We start from the raw sequence: 12,977 nt of genomic DNA on the forward strand, positions 1-12,977 counted from the left end.
GCGACGCGGGGAAAACGATATACATTTGTTTGTTGTGCATACATATTCATATTCGCGGGGAAATTAACATCACGTTACACAAATTTGTGACGTCATTTTCCCCGCCAAACTTAGCGGCCAGCTGAATTGGTGTTTACATCACGTGACGTCAGTTTCCCCGTTAAATTTAGTGTGAAAATTTCTCGCCAAATTTATGGTTAGGGCCCCGCAGATTTTTCCCGTGTGGCAACAGAATTTACGTCAGGCTTCAAGACGTTATGTGACGTCCCGACTTTGTGCCACGTGACGTAAATTGTTTTGCTACATTTAGGGGGAAACTGCATTGGTGCTGAGGTCTAGTGTCGTCAAATTACGTCACGAAGCCGTGACGTCTTTTCTGTTTGCCCACAGAAAAAATCCACGGGACCCTAGACATAAACAGCTTTGCTGTAAAATAAACACTCAACTTCTCCAAAACCGATCCCAAAACATGCGCATGGAGACTAATAACTGACTATAGTACCGAAGAAAAGGGGGAACTGTGGAGGAGAACAGTGAGTGAGTGAAACATGTCTTTAATATGGAAAGGAGGATCGCCTGCCTTGGCCGAGTAGGTCTTAAGCAGGAGGGGTAGGGTTATTTGGGTTGGGGGGGGGGGGGAGTATGATGATGAATAGGTGAGGTTATATGAGGTTATGTGTCACTGATTTTCTGATGTAATCCATCAGGGAGTCGAGGAGCGCTTTGCGGTGTTGTGGCGAGCCTCTGGGTCGGGCCCATTCGTCTAGCGTCCTCGGTCGGTCTTCCTCACGGAGAACCTTGAGGGCTTCTTGTCTATCTAGACCCTTGCAGTTCCAAAGAAGGTGTTGGAGTGTCGCCATGTTGTTCCCCGTGCAGGTCTTGCACTTTGCTTCTTCTGGTTCCAGCAAGCCAAAGCTCGCCAGTTTCGCTGGAGTGCACGCCGTCTTGGTCCTGATACGACGGACCCGGACGGCAGCCCATCGGCTGTAGCCTGCTGGTATCTCGTCTTCTTGTGGCGGTAGGAGACCCCTCAGGTAGGCCTTCCTCGCCTGCCTGTCGAGTTCGGCCTGCTCCTCCGGATCTACCGTCTCGTGCCTGCCGGATGGAGAGGTCGGGCCAAGCGTGGAGCTATAATGTGCTGCCTCCACTGCGGCCCTGTGTGCCCTCTCGTTCCCGGCTATTCCACTGTGTCCAGGAAGCCACGTTATGTACAACTCGGTGCCCCTTTCTCGAAGCTCCGTCGCCATCTTTTTTATCTTTTTAGTCGTGCGGCCTTTCGCCCTGCTGCATCTGGTCGCGATGATCGCCTCCTGAGAATCCGTAAAAATTCTGGCTTTACTCGCCGTTACTGAGATGCTCAGGATGTCTTCGATCGCCGCAAGAATCGCCCTGAGCTCGGCTTCTTTGACGGATGTGCCCTCCGGAAGCGCTTCGGCCCACCCCTTGTTCCTTCTTGGGTCGTGCCATGCTGCTGCTGAGGCTCCCTCGGTCCGTGCTGCGTCGGTATAGCGTATCTCGTCGCCCCTTCCATGTTCCTCGCACCAAGCTGCATGTAGTCTAGCAGCCCTTGCCCTCTTCCCTCCGTTTAGGGCTTTAGGGAGTGGCCGATGGTCTGTGATTGGCTCATCTTGCCACGGTGGAAGGGACTCTTCAAGTGGGGGTTTGTTCGTTATGTCGTACCCCAAATCCTCTAGAAGTCGACGACCTTGCCTGGTCCGCTCCAGTCGTTGAAATTGAGCGATGTTTTATGCGTCGGCTCTGTCCTCAATACGGCTCATCTGAGCTTCTTGGCGCAGATCTTCGAGTGGCGTGAAGTTGGGAAGACCTGTGATCAACCTCATGGATCGGTGATTCAATCTTTCTAGCTTTTTTCACTGCCCGCGGGTGAGATTTAGCCAGTTGCAGCTATATAGAGCTCTCGACGTGAGGAGGGCTTCCGCCAGGATGCGAAGAGCCTTCTCGTCGGCGCCCCATGACTTGTTGGTTGTTTTTCTAATGAGCTTCAAGCCCTGAACCCAGTTTTTCTCTATATCTGGGAGCCATTTCGAACTTCTCGCCGTTTCCTCGAAGGTGACTCCGAGCATTTTGATATGTTGTTTTCTGCCAATCTCTTGCCCGTTTATCTCAAGTCGTATCGAATTGGCGATTCCTTTCCGATGGTCTCGGGGCCTGGCTACTACCATGTATTGCGTCTTCTCAGGGGACGCTTCCATTCCGAACTCCTTGAGATACTCCAGGACTTGTTCTATGCCGCGTTGCATCGTCCATTCCTGCTCACCTAAGGATCCGCCGCGGGTCCAGAGCGTCACGTCGTCAGCGTAGACGGTGAAACCTAGTCCTTCAATCGTACGAAGTCGGGTTGGAAGACCCGCCATCACCATGTTGAAGAGGACCGGCGATATCACCGCCCCCTGCGGTACTCCTCTGCAGTTCGGCGTCTGGGGACCTTTGGTGTCTCCTATTTTCACCTGGAAGTTTCTATTGCGTAGGAAGTCCTCTATGAAATTCAGTGCCTTGCCTGGAATGCCGCATGCCTTGGCTCCTCTAGCGACAGCCCAATGAGGGACAGCGTCAAAAGCCTTTCGGATGTCGAGAGCAACGACAAGTCGCAGATCTTGCTTATTCTTTTCGGCCATAACCTCTTCGTAGAAAAGTTTGAGGCTGTCATGGGTACCCATTGCCTCTCGGAAGCCTGTCTGTCTGGGATCTAAGCATTCGTGCTTCTCCAAGTACCACTGAATCCTCCTGAGTACGATCTTCTCCATAGTCTTTCCAACGTTAGATGTCAGGGAAACCGGCCGCAGATTTTCAATTCGATCGAGTGGCTTGCCGGGCTTGGGTATCGGAGTCACCCAGGACAGCTTCCAATTCTCCGGCAGCCTCCCCGATTCCCAGACCTGATTGTATTTGTCCAGGAGTCTTTTCTTGGCTTCTTCCGGAAGATTTCTGAGTGCTTGATAGGTGACCCCGTCTGGGCCGGGGGCGCTGTTGGTCTTTGTTGTGAAGAGCGCGTCTATGAGTTCTCCCATGCCAAGCTGTTCTTCCATCCCAGCTTCTAGTGGCATGTCCAAGTCCTCGGCCGTTGCTCTGGGCGTCGTCGGTCCTCCTTCCTTGGGAAAAAAAAAGTTCACCGGCCTTGATTGCCAACTCCTTCTCGCTTATGTTTAGCTTAAGGGCGAGGTTCTGTGCCGCATTTCTTGTCCTACGCTTTCTTCCGTCGAGGCCCCGGTAAGTTCGCCATGCCTTTCCAAGCCCGGTGCGCTGGTTGAAAGGCTCGCAGTGAGTTCTCCATCTTGTGCGTCCTAGTTCCTTCGTGTACCTGTTGGCCTTCGCCGTCACATGGTTTAGCTTGATTTTGTTCCGTAGTGTTTTCTTTTTACCGTATCTCTGGAGCGCTCGTAGCCGGCTAGCCCAGAGATTGAGTAGGTGGTTGTCAGGGGTGGGAGCATCGGGCTTCACCAATATCTCCGTCTTGGCTTCTCGGAGTGCCTTGCGTATGCTCATCTCCACGTCTTGGTCGTCTTCCGCTTCAAGAAGCTCCCTGAAACGGTCCCACTTTACTACCGGTCTCTTCTCCTTATAGCCTGTCCCTTGGGCATGTCTGAGCTTCATTTCCAGAGGGAAGTGATCGCTGCCGAGGGTATCTCTCCATGGCGTCCATTCAAGGTCGAGACATCTCGAGGCCCAAGAGAGGTCCGGGGTAGAGTCCTTTTCCCTCCACTGCTTGGCTAACCTAGTCCTGACGCCGGGTGCTTTCAGCAGCTCCAGGCCCACTGTATTCATGGCTTCAAGGATATCTTTGCCCCTCCTCGTGTTGGTCGTATATCCCCAAAACCTGTGTGGTGAATTGAAATCCCCGGCTACAATAATGGGATCCCCTTCGGCTAGTTTGATCAGCCCTTTGATCCACTGCATCATCTCCCCGTCTACCGCTTTGGTTCCTGGTCTAAGGTAGACAGAGGCCACGGTGATTTTGGTTCGTCCACGCCTGATTCTCGCGGCGACAACTTCTCTGTCAGTTGAGCAGTGGGCTGTCGTATCCAGTTGGGCTTGCGGTATATGCCGTTGGATACCAACGGCTGCCCAGCCCCTCTTAGTTACAGGGCTCTTCTCTCGATATCTAGGGGCCGTCTCGATGGTAGGGTTCGTGTAGAAGTTGTAACATGGTAGTGTCATGGTCGGGGTCCTTGTTTCTTGGAGTAGCAACACATCGGGCGGGGGCTGCGTCTCAAATCGTAATTTGAGTTCTGCACTTCTGGCCGTAAACGTACAACAATTCCATTGGATGATCCGAGTCAGTTCCGTGGCAATCCGTCTAGCGTTGGTCGCGGAGTTACTTGCCATGCTTCAGCTCGGCAATCTCCCTCCTGAGCTCTTCGATGACCTCGAAAAGTGCCTTGAAACCCATCTTCATTTCGGCTTGAAGCTTGTCGACCTCCCTCTCGGCGTGAAAAGTAGATGTTTGTGGCGTTTGTGGTGGTGTAGGATTGGCCCATTCTGGCATCCAGGCAGGCAGGCCTGTCCTGCTTATTTCTCCAGCTGGTTGGGGTTCCTTTGTGCTCGCCAAGGCAGCTGCTGCGTAGCTGTCCCTGGGTTGCGCTTCAGGAGGCTCCAACGCTGGTTTTAATTTTTCCGGAATTTTGCGCTTTGGGCAGATATTGCTGGTAGCAACGTGCTTGCCTTCACAGTTCTGGCATCTGGGTTCTCGGTGACAGTTCTCCATTTCCTCATCATGCAGCTGGCCGCAGTGATCGCACCTTTGCTCCTTCCGGGAACAAACATCGGTCTTATGGCCAAGCCCGTGGCATTTAAAGCACACGATGGGGCGTGGGAGGTACTCTTTCACGCCTAGAATTGCGTTGGAAAAGATTACTGTCTTGGGGAGTTTGTTACTCTCAAATGTCACTAGTACCATGCTTTTGCTTTTCCCGTTCAGTCGTGCGCTGACTATCCGGGACGTCTTACATTTCATGTCTTGCATCAGCGTCTCTGGAGTCTCGTCACGGTTGTCTCCTGGGAGGTAAATGATGCCTCTAATCTGATCTCTCCCGATGTCTTTGTACGGTCGAATCGCGTACTGATCGCCGCCTTTTTGTACCTCTGTAAGCTGAAGAAGCTTTTCTGCGGTTTTTTCATCTTTCGTAGTAAGTGCAATGGTATTTGCCCTTGCCTGATACTGGATCTTAAAATCGTCGTCTTTTGTAACACCCGCATTCTCAGCGGCGCTCACAATGTCTCGAGCCCTAAATGCCACAGCCTCTTGCTTGCACACAGGTTTGAGAACAATGGTCTGTGTCTTCTTTCTAATATCTCGTGCGTTTTCTATTGGAGCAGCTGTGGCTTTGTTTTCTTCTTTTTCGACCGATGTCAGCAATCGTTTGCGCCGGCGTTTAGTCACCGTGCACCATCCGTTGTCCTCGGGATTTGTTGACGGAGGGTTGGTACCTGGAGGCGTGGCAATTTGTTCGCTCGAAAGAGAGCTCGACGAAATTTCTGGCGGGGTCAGCGCTGGAAACTCCCGAGAAAATTTTGAGCTCACCACTTCGTTAGCGTTGTTCAGTCTGGCTTTTTGCTGGCGTTCTTCGGCGAGCTGAGCCAAGAAGCACATGAACAGCTTCCCAATTTCATCACCTTGGATCCCGAGCAGGTCCAGTAGTGCAGGGTCAATTGGAAGGTTGACGGCCGGGAGGCCCGTCGATGAAACATTCACAGACACATCTCCGGACTTGGCACTCTGTGGCCCAGTAGTTAGGCCTAGCGACGTTCCATCTCATCGGGTTCCGAAGACGTCGGTCGGAGGAGAGCGGAGGGTTCGCGGTGCTCCATTGAACCTTCTTCGATAGTAAGAGACTGGTTCGGGGGCACGAGTACCCCCTGAACCTTGGAAAATACCTTAGAACTGGAAAATATTTGAGAGCTACGAAGACACTGCAACTGGGTTGCTCGGAGGCTTCTTCTTCCTGGAGGAGAACAAAGTTGCCCGATATCGCTTGACTATTGCTCCCTACCGAGTTGGTTTCCGCTACTCCGCTTCTCCGGCCTTTGAAGTAGCCGACTGCGACGACGACTTTGCGTTCAGAGTTTCTCGTGGAATATTTAGCACTTGTATACCCTTTCTTTACGGGAGCCGCCATCTTACAAATCACTGCTCCGACGACGTCGTCGAGCGCCGTTAAACTTTAAATACCGGCTAGTTCTGGCAGCAAAGCAGTCTGGGTAGGCAACGGTGTGGGTTTGCGGGAAAGTTGACATGACTAGGCTATGGTAGGCTGCAATAACTTAGCTTAAACCACGTGGCTTAAACTTGGCCGGTTGCAAAGTAGAACGTTGTGTGTATGTTTATACAGCCGGAAGTTAGTATGCCTCAGTGGTCGTCTGGTGTCTTAGCTGTAGATTAGCAATTTAGCCAGTGCAGCACAACCACTAGCCTGGGGTTTTTAACGTGCACCACGCAGTGGTGATACGCGACCGCACTCCGGTACGATGGTCACCCAGAACGAAACGGGCAGGGGCGAAGATTGAACCCAGGATCCTGGGTTCTGGAGCGCGAGCAGGGTAATGACAGACCATCGCCTTGTACCTACGACGGAACAAGAAAGAAGACGATGTTGTTGTTGTTTTATGAGTTCTTCAAACGTAGGTTTAAATCAGCAGTTGAATGTAGTCTGAGCAGGTGAGCTCTTGACGTTCGACAGTTGTATCTTGAGTGATGGCCCATTGACGGTTTCATTAGCATCATATGCTATGGAGCTTTAGCATATATCGATATATTAAAGCGCAAAATGACGAGAAAGGAAATACGAGAGACAGGAAAGAGCGCTGACTTGCAACTGAGTTTTAATACTCCCCAAAGAAAAGATGAAAGAAGCGTGTCAGTGAAACGCAGAAAATAATTGTGAGATAAATTTCTCAAAAGCATACGTTAAGGGGACGAAGGACATGAAGCAATCGAGCTGATAGGACATATTTATTACTGCTCCTGAGAAACTAACCTAGCGCCCACTCCAGTGACCTGCCGGCCCACTGCGACCCCGACCCTGGCCCTGGCCTCGGGCCAGACCTGCTTCTGTGATGAACTATTAACATCGCCGCTGGAGACCTCCGGCACAGAAATGTCCAGCTTTACCCAGCAACATCCACCACCCGAAGTCGACTACATTTCAGGTGAAACACCTCTAGACAGAACTATCCACCCAATGCAGGTAAGCCTTCCACCATCTCACGAACAACGACAGAGACCACCAGCACCAAGGCTCAAGCACCAAATTATTGTATTAGCGGTAATAATTCAGCAGAATCCATATGTTCTTCGGGGCACTGAACCAATTTATGGCGCTGTTCATACCGCACTAGCAAGTTGAGCGCTGCCCACCTCCACAAGTGCGGCAACAAAAGCTGGGCAACGGCGTCCATCGAGACGTTGTAAAGGGAGATCTCGCTCATCTAGAAACGATAAAACGCGCAAGATGACACGACGTTTTCAGAAGAGGAGCGAAATATCCCGGATAGCGACCATTCTTGTACAGCACGTTCGCCGACGTACGATGGCAGCCAGCTTCTGCCACTTACCGGACCACAGTGCCATGGCTGTCTTTCTCAAGAGAGCAACACTGAAGGACCCCCACCACACGGAATGGTACCGCAAGCTGCGTCGCAGAATATGATGGGGGATGATGATCAAGAGTGGCAGCTCCATGAAGCAACGACCAGAAAAAGGAAAAGTAGTCCCGTGACTTCGGAGCAAACGTTAGCGACAAAAGCGGTGCCACAATCAACACAGACAGTAGTACTCAGGAACATTGAAAGGTAGAAGGTGAGTGCCTTAACTGAACAATAAATCTTTGATGCTTTCAGGCAGGCCGGCATACCACTGAGTAATGAGCGGTTGACACTTAATTATAATAAGAAAAACAATAGCCATAACAATACGCGTTTCCCTAACGTTGGAAAAACTTCTCAAGGTAATTGAAATTTGAGAAATCATTGAAGTAAGCACATTATAAAGCCATGCCATGAAGCAAATGCAGGTGAGTACTGTACCTACCGGGCGGAGGCAAACAAGTTTGCCCCTGGGTCTCTACAGGCAGACATTGTTTGCAAGAGCCCCAAAGTCGTAGCACCGAGACCTATGGGATTCAGGGGTAACACCATCCTCGTGACATGCGAAAGCAGAGTCCTACCGAAGAAAGCCAGCTACATGTGCGAGATCCCTAATGTACGCTAGTACCGCCTATGTCCACTGGTGTGTTTTCGCTGCCACACGATCGGACATAAGATGGATATCTGCCCTCAGGACGCTGCGCGCAGTGGAAAGTGCGGCTCCGAAGCTGGCATTAAATGATGGGCTCCAACCCTGAGGTGCATGAATTGTGACGGTGCCATTGTTGCCATCAGCAAGGACTTCCCGCGACAAGCTATCCCACCGCGGCGCAACAACCAGCGACCAACAGCAGAAAACGACCAAGGACAGGGGCAGCCCCCATTTCTGCCAGAAGCTCAGGCTCCACCGGCACACTTAAGCGGCGGGACCACAGATGCAGCCAGGGCCACTACGTCTGGTCAGCCCAGGACACCAGCAGCGCATCAATAACAAGAGCCCAGCATGATGATACAAACTCTGCATCCCCAGCAAGCAGGGTTCGCGGTATTGGAAAAGTAGATGACCACGCTCATTGTGTCCATACGCATACTCCTTGACATATAATACCAAACAATTGACGGGTCTCCTGCGTGAAACGCAGAAGACCCGTGATACTCCTCATTGCGGCCCAATTCATTGTGACGAGGGTGGTCACCTGTGTCTAAGTTACATTTTTGAAAGTTCAGTCCATAATTCACCTTTGATACTAAAAGCGGTTGGACGAGGTTGCGTAATAAGTCTTCTTGAGCCCCCCCCCCCCCCCCCCCCCCCAAGCTTTGTTGGTAATTGCTTTGAGAAGGGTCAGACCGTATTTTTACAGCTCTTATACATGCGCCATCCATGTGATGGCCCTTCCCTGGTGGTTGAAGAGGATACCCAGTTTTTTCAGATTCTCTGTCGTTTTGATGGGGGAACCTTCCACGTGAAGCTGAATGTCCCTTCACGAACTCAGGCGCTCTTTAGAATAAATATATACATGGTGTTCTCGTAGAAAGACGAAGTCCGGTGTTTAGTGCGAGAGTGGTGGTGATGTCAAGGGCACGTTGCATAAGACATTGCTGGTTGGATGCCAGTACCGCTGTTGTCGAGAGGGTGACGGCATTCACATCAATGGTATAAAGCTCCTGTGGAACGGCCTCGAGGGCTAGGGCAATATCGGTCATAGCGAGGCTGCAAAGTAGTGGCGACAGTACCACGCAATGAAGTACGCCGAAGCTGTTGGCATTTCAGGTTCTTTTGTATTTCCCATTGCTAGGTGGTATGTGCGATCTTCAGGAATGGCAATGATAAACTTCAGGGAACGGCCCTGTATGCCCAGTTGATGATTTTGAGCGGCAGCGACCACAGTGGAGTGCAGGATAGTGTCGAAGGCCTTTCGCAAGTTAATGGCGAGGTGTGCCCGAGCCTGAAAATTGAAAAGGGGACGTTGATTGAGGTCGTCGTGAAGAATTAGCAGGCTGTCTTGCGCTGACATAAGAGGTGGGAATCACGTCTGTATGGGGTGAAGGACCCCCGTTGTCTCGAGGATCCATTGCAGGTTGGCGGTGACAATGCGCTTAAAATAACCTGCTTAAATAGACACAAACACAAAACCACAAAAAATACCCCCCCCCCCCCCTCCGACACGTAAATACAACGTACGGCGTTCCAGCACATCCCCGTGGGTACTCAGTAAGACTGTGAAGGGTTGCAAATAAAAAAGCAGCGCACCAGACGTTATTCTTCTTCCGAAAGCTAATGTTGCAAAAATCAAACTTCGAAGATAGAACACGTATATTCACCCTAGTATTCAAATCCAAACAGCTGTCGCCGGTATCGTAACCACTTTAGTAGAAGAAAAAAAAACATTCACAAGCAATTTATTTTTGAGCCAGCGTGTTCACACAACAGTGAGACCGTCTCTATGCAAGTCAAACTCGGAGACACTGTGATCGACACACAGAGGGCAAACGCAAGGACGTCCATGAGCTCCAACAAAGCTTCTTGGATCAAGGGTCGTGTAACAATAGGCCGGCACATGATTCAGGCTGGCTACCTTGACGCTCGTCACACTGCGCGGGGATACCCCTACAAGGACACTCGGGAGAAGAACGTTAAGGAAGCCTAAGTTACAGCCATGTTCAAGCTATGCGGTTCCGCGAAGTCCCCACCCGGTTAAACCAGGTTTCCGGACCCAACAACACGTCACCCGACCTAACCTGAGCCTTTGGAAAATTGAATGTCCCATGGAAAGTGCACTCAGACCGTATGGATAGCCCATCTCCTTCTAATTTCCATCTAACTCTCCATTCGCTCTTCTCCAAGATGGCGTGAAACCTTCACCAAGTGGGACATTACTTGTACTAAAATAAGTCGTGACGACAAAAACCCCCTCCCAGAGAGCATTCAGCTCCCGCACAAAGGCCCGCCCCGAGTACCAGGTGAACGAGGACAGGCCGCCCCTCGACCTTCACCTAGTCAAGCTGTGGCGAAAACGGCCCAAGGCCCTCGTTCGGTACAGGGCCAGGAAATACTCTACGGATAATATTCGCCTGGATTAAGCCACTACCGAGGTCAACAGATGCACGACCGAGCTCTGCCGCACAATATGTCCGACTCTTTCAACGACAGGACGGGCTATATGAAACAATGGAATGCATACATGGAACTCCCTTGGAAGACTAGAACCCGTACCACCGGGAGAAGCCTAGCACTGCACTCTTAGAAAAAAGGGTCAGTACAGTCCTCCCTAAAGGGAGGAACGCTCTTGACACATATGTTCTTTCAGAAGGGGAGAAAATTTCGTCCCTTAAGCAGGGGAGCAAAAGTTCCCCCGTCGACTGCATCTCATTATGGCGGCCACGAATCGAGCCAATCGAGCTCGATAAGGCTTAACGGAACACTAAGTCTATTGTACGAAGCGAGAGGAGCAGCAAATAAAAACGTAACACGAGCTTTCCGCGAACTGTATTTATTTCCGAAGTTTCTTTACCCCTGCAGGTAAAGAAACTTACGTTTCGAAAGCATGCAGTCACTCAGTCTTCTTATCGTCAGCACTGCGATGTCCAACGGAGACAACCGGCACCCAGTTCGCACACTTTATGTCTTACCTTTGTTATTCCACGAGCCACAATTCCTTCGACAACCGTTGCGTCAACCGCACATCACGGAGGAGTGAAAATCATTCGCCCGCAAAACCAAAAGCCGCCCTCAAAAAAAAAAAAAAAGCAAATCCGAAGCAACCTCTTGGCTTACCTCACCACGGTAACACGAAATCATGGCGTAGCCGCGTAGCGTAAAAGGATATTAAATCGCTTGCCACCAGATGGCATGGTCAAGCAGAGTAATCGCAAGTAGCTAGGCTAGGTGGCGCTAGGTACCGCCCAATTCATGTTATACAAAAAAATATGTTTATTTTCTTACATATTAACGGCATTAGCGCACACGTATGAGGAAGAGAGAGTCCCTTCTCTCTTCCTCATACGTGTGCGCTAATGCCGTTAATATGTCTAACTACCAACTAGCCCAGTTATCAACCCTTTTATTTTCTTACGCCACAATTGCGTTTCCTTTTCTTCGGGAATCTTTAACACCTGTAAACATGTTACGCACACTACAAGCATCCAACGAGCTTGAGTAAACTTAGAGCGGTAAACCAGCGGTCAAAAATGGCACCCCCCCGGTTGCCGCCATCTTGCCTGTTTGCCACATTAGTGATCACGTGACGTTCAGATGGCTGCGCCCAAAGGTGGGGCAGATCAGATTGGCCAGATCGCGGTCGGCAGATGGGCACTCTGGGGCTGCGTTCGAATCTTACTCGAATGGCGCCGAGTTATTCCGGCGGATCAAGTCACGTGACGAGACAGATGCAGCAACGCTGGACGCGTGTAGGTTTTCGAACGCAACGGGTGCGAGAACTTCACCCAGGAGTGAGATAAAAGCTGCGTTCGATTTACTTGCAGCTCCTGCACCGGTGCAGAAAAGTGTGGGCCGGTGTACTTCCGGTCGTATCTCAATACATATACCGGAAGTAGACTGCCCTACACTTTTCTGCACCGGCGCAGGAGCTGCAAGTAAATTGAACGCAGCTTTTATCTCACGCCTGGGTGAAGTTCTCGCACCCGTTGCGTTCGAAAACCTACCGGCGTCCAGCGTTGCTGCATCTGTCTTGTCACGTGACTTGATCCGCCGGAATAATTCGGCGCCATTTGAGTAAGATTCGAACGCAGCCCCAGAGTGCCCATCTGCTGACCGCGATCTGGCCAATCTGATCTGCCCCACCTTTGGGCGCAGCCATCTTAACGTCACGTGATCACTAATGTGGCAAACAGGCAAGATGGCAGCAACCGGGGGGGTGCCATTTCCGCTGCAGGCAGTGGGTTCCGGTTCACCGCTCTAAGGTAAGACTCAAGCTCGTTGCAAGCATCAGGCGAACATATATTGAGCGCATACACAGGCATCGCACATACAAACATCAATACAACAGCACACTACCCCGATCACTACTCCCGAGCCCTGCGGTTCCGTCATTTATACTGGTCGTTTTGAACGTACGGAATTTTTCGGTGACTCCCTAAGCAAAAAATATATTCCGAACATGTTCATTTTTTCCCAGCAATGTCATACATCTGAGACTATTTTTAATGGCTCAGGGGATGAATTTCTTATTAAAAAGAAAACGCTCGATCATGCCGTAATTATTTGAAAGCCAATAAATCCAGCCGCTCCAATGTGGTTCCAAGCCATGAGTTTGTTTTCCCGCACGGCCCTTCGTAGCCAGTATTTATATTGTAGTGTTTGTTTTTCTATTTGTGCTGTTCGCGCACGGCTGCAATTGCCGTCTTGAATTAATCTTTGT

The 12,977-nt window shown here is 50.8% G+C and overlaps 1 pseudogene; it reads right to left on the bottom strand.

Annotated features, from left to right (window-relative positions):
- Positions 1–1,070: 1,070 nt before the first annotated feature.
- On the bottom strand, positions 1,071–2,514 carry LOC121833220 (annotated as a pseudogene).
- Between the last annotated feature and the right edge of the window lie 10,463 nt (positions 2,515–12,977).

The sequence above is a fragment of the Ixodes scapularis genome, unplaced genomic scaffold (assembly GCF_016920785.2).
Source record: "Ixodes scapularis isolate PalLabHiFi unplaced genomic scaffold, ASM1692078v2 PGA_scaffold7__128_contigs__length_106722199, whole genome shotgun sequence".
Taxonomy (NCBI): domain Eukaryota; kingdom Metazoa; phylum Arthropoda; class Arachnida; order Ixodida; family Ixodidae; genus Ixodes; species Ixodes scapularis.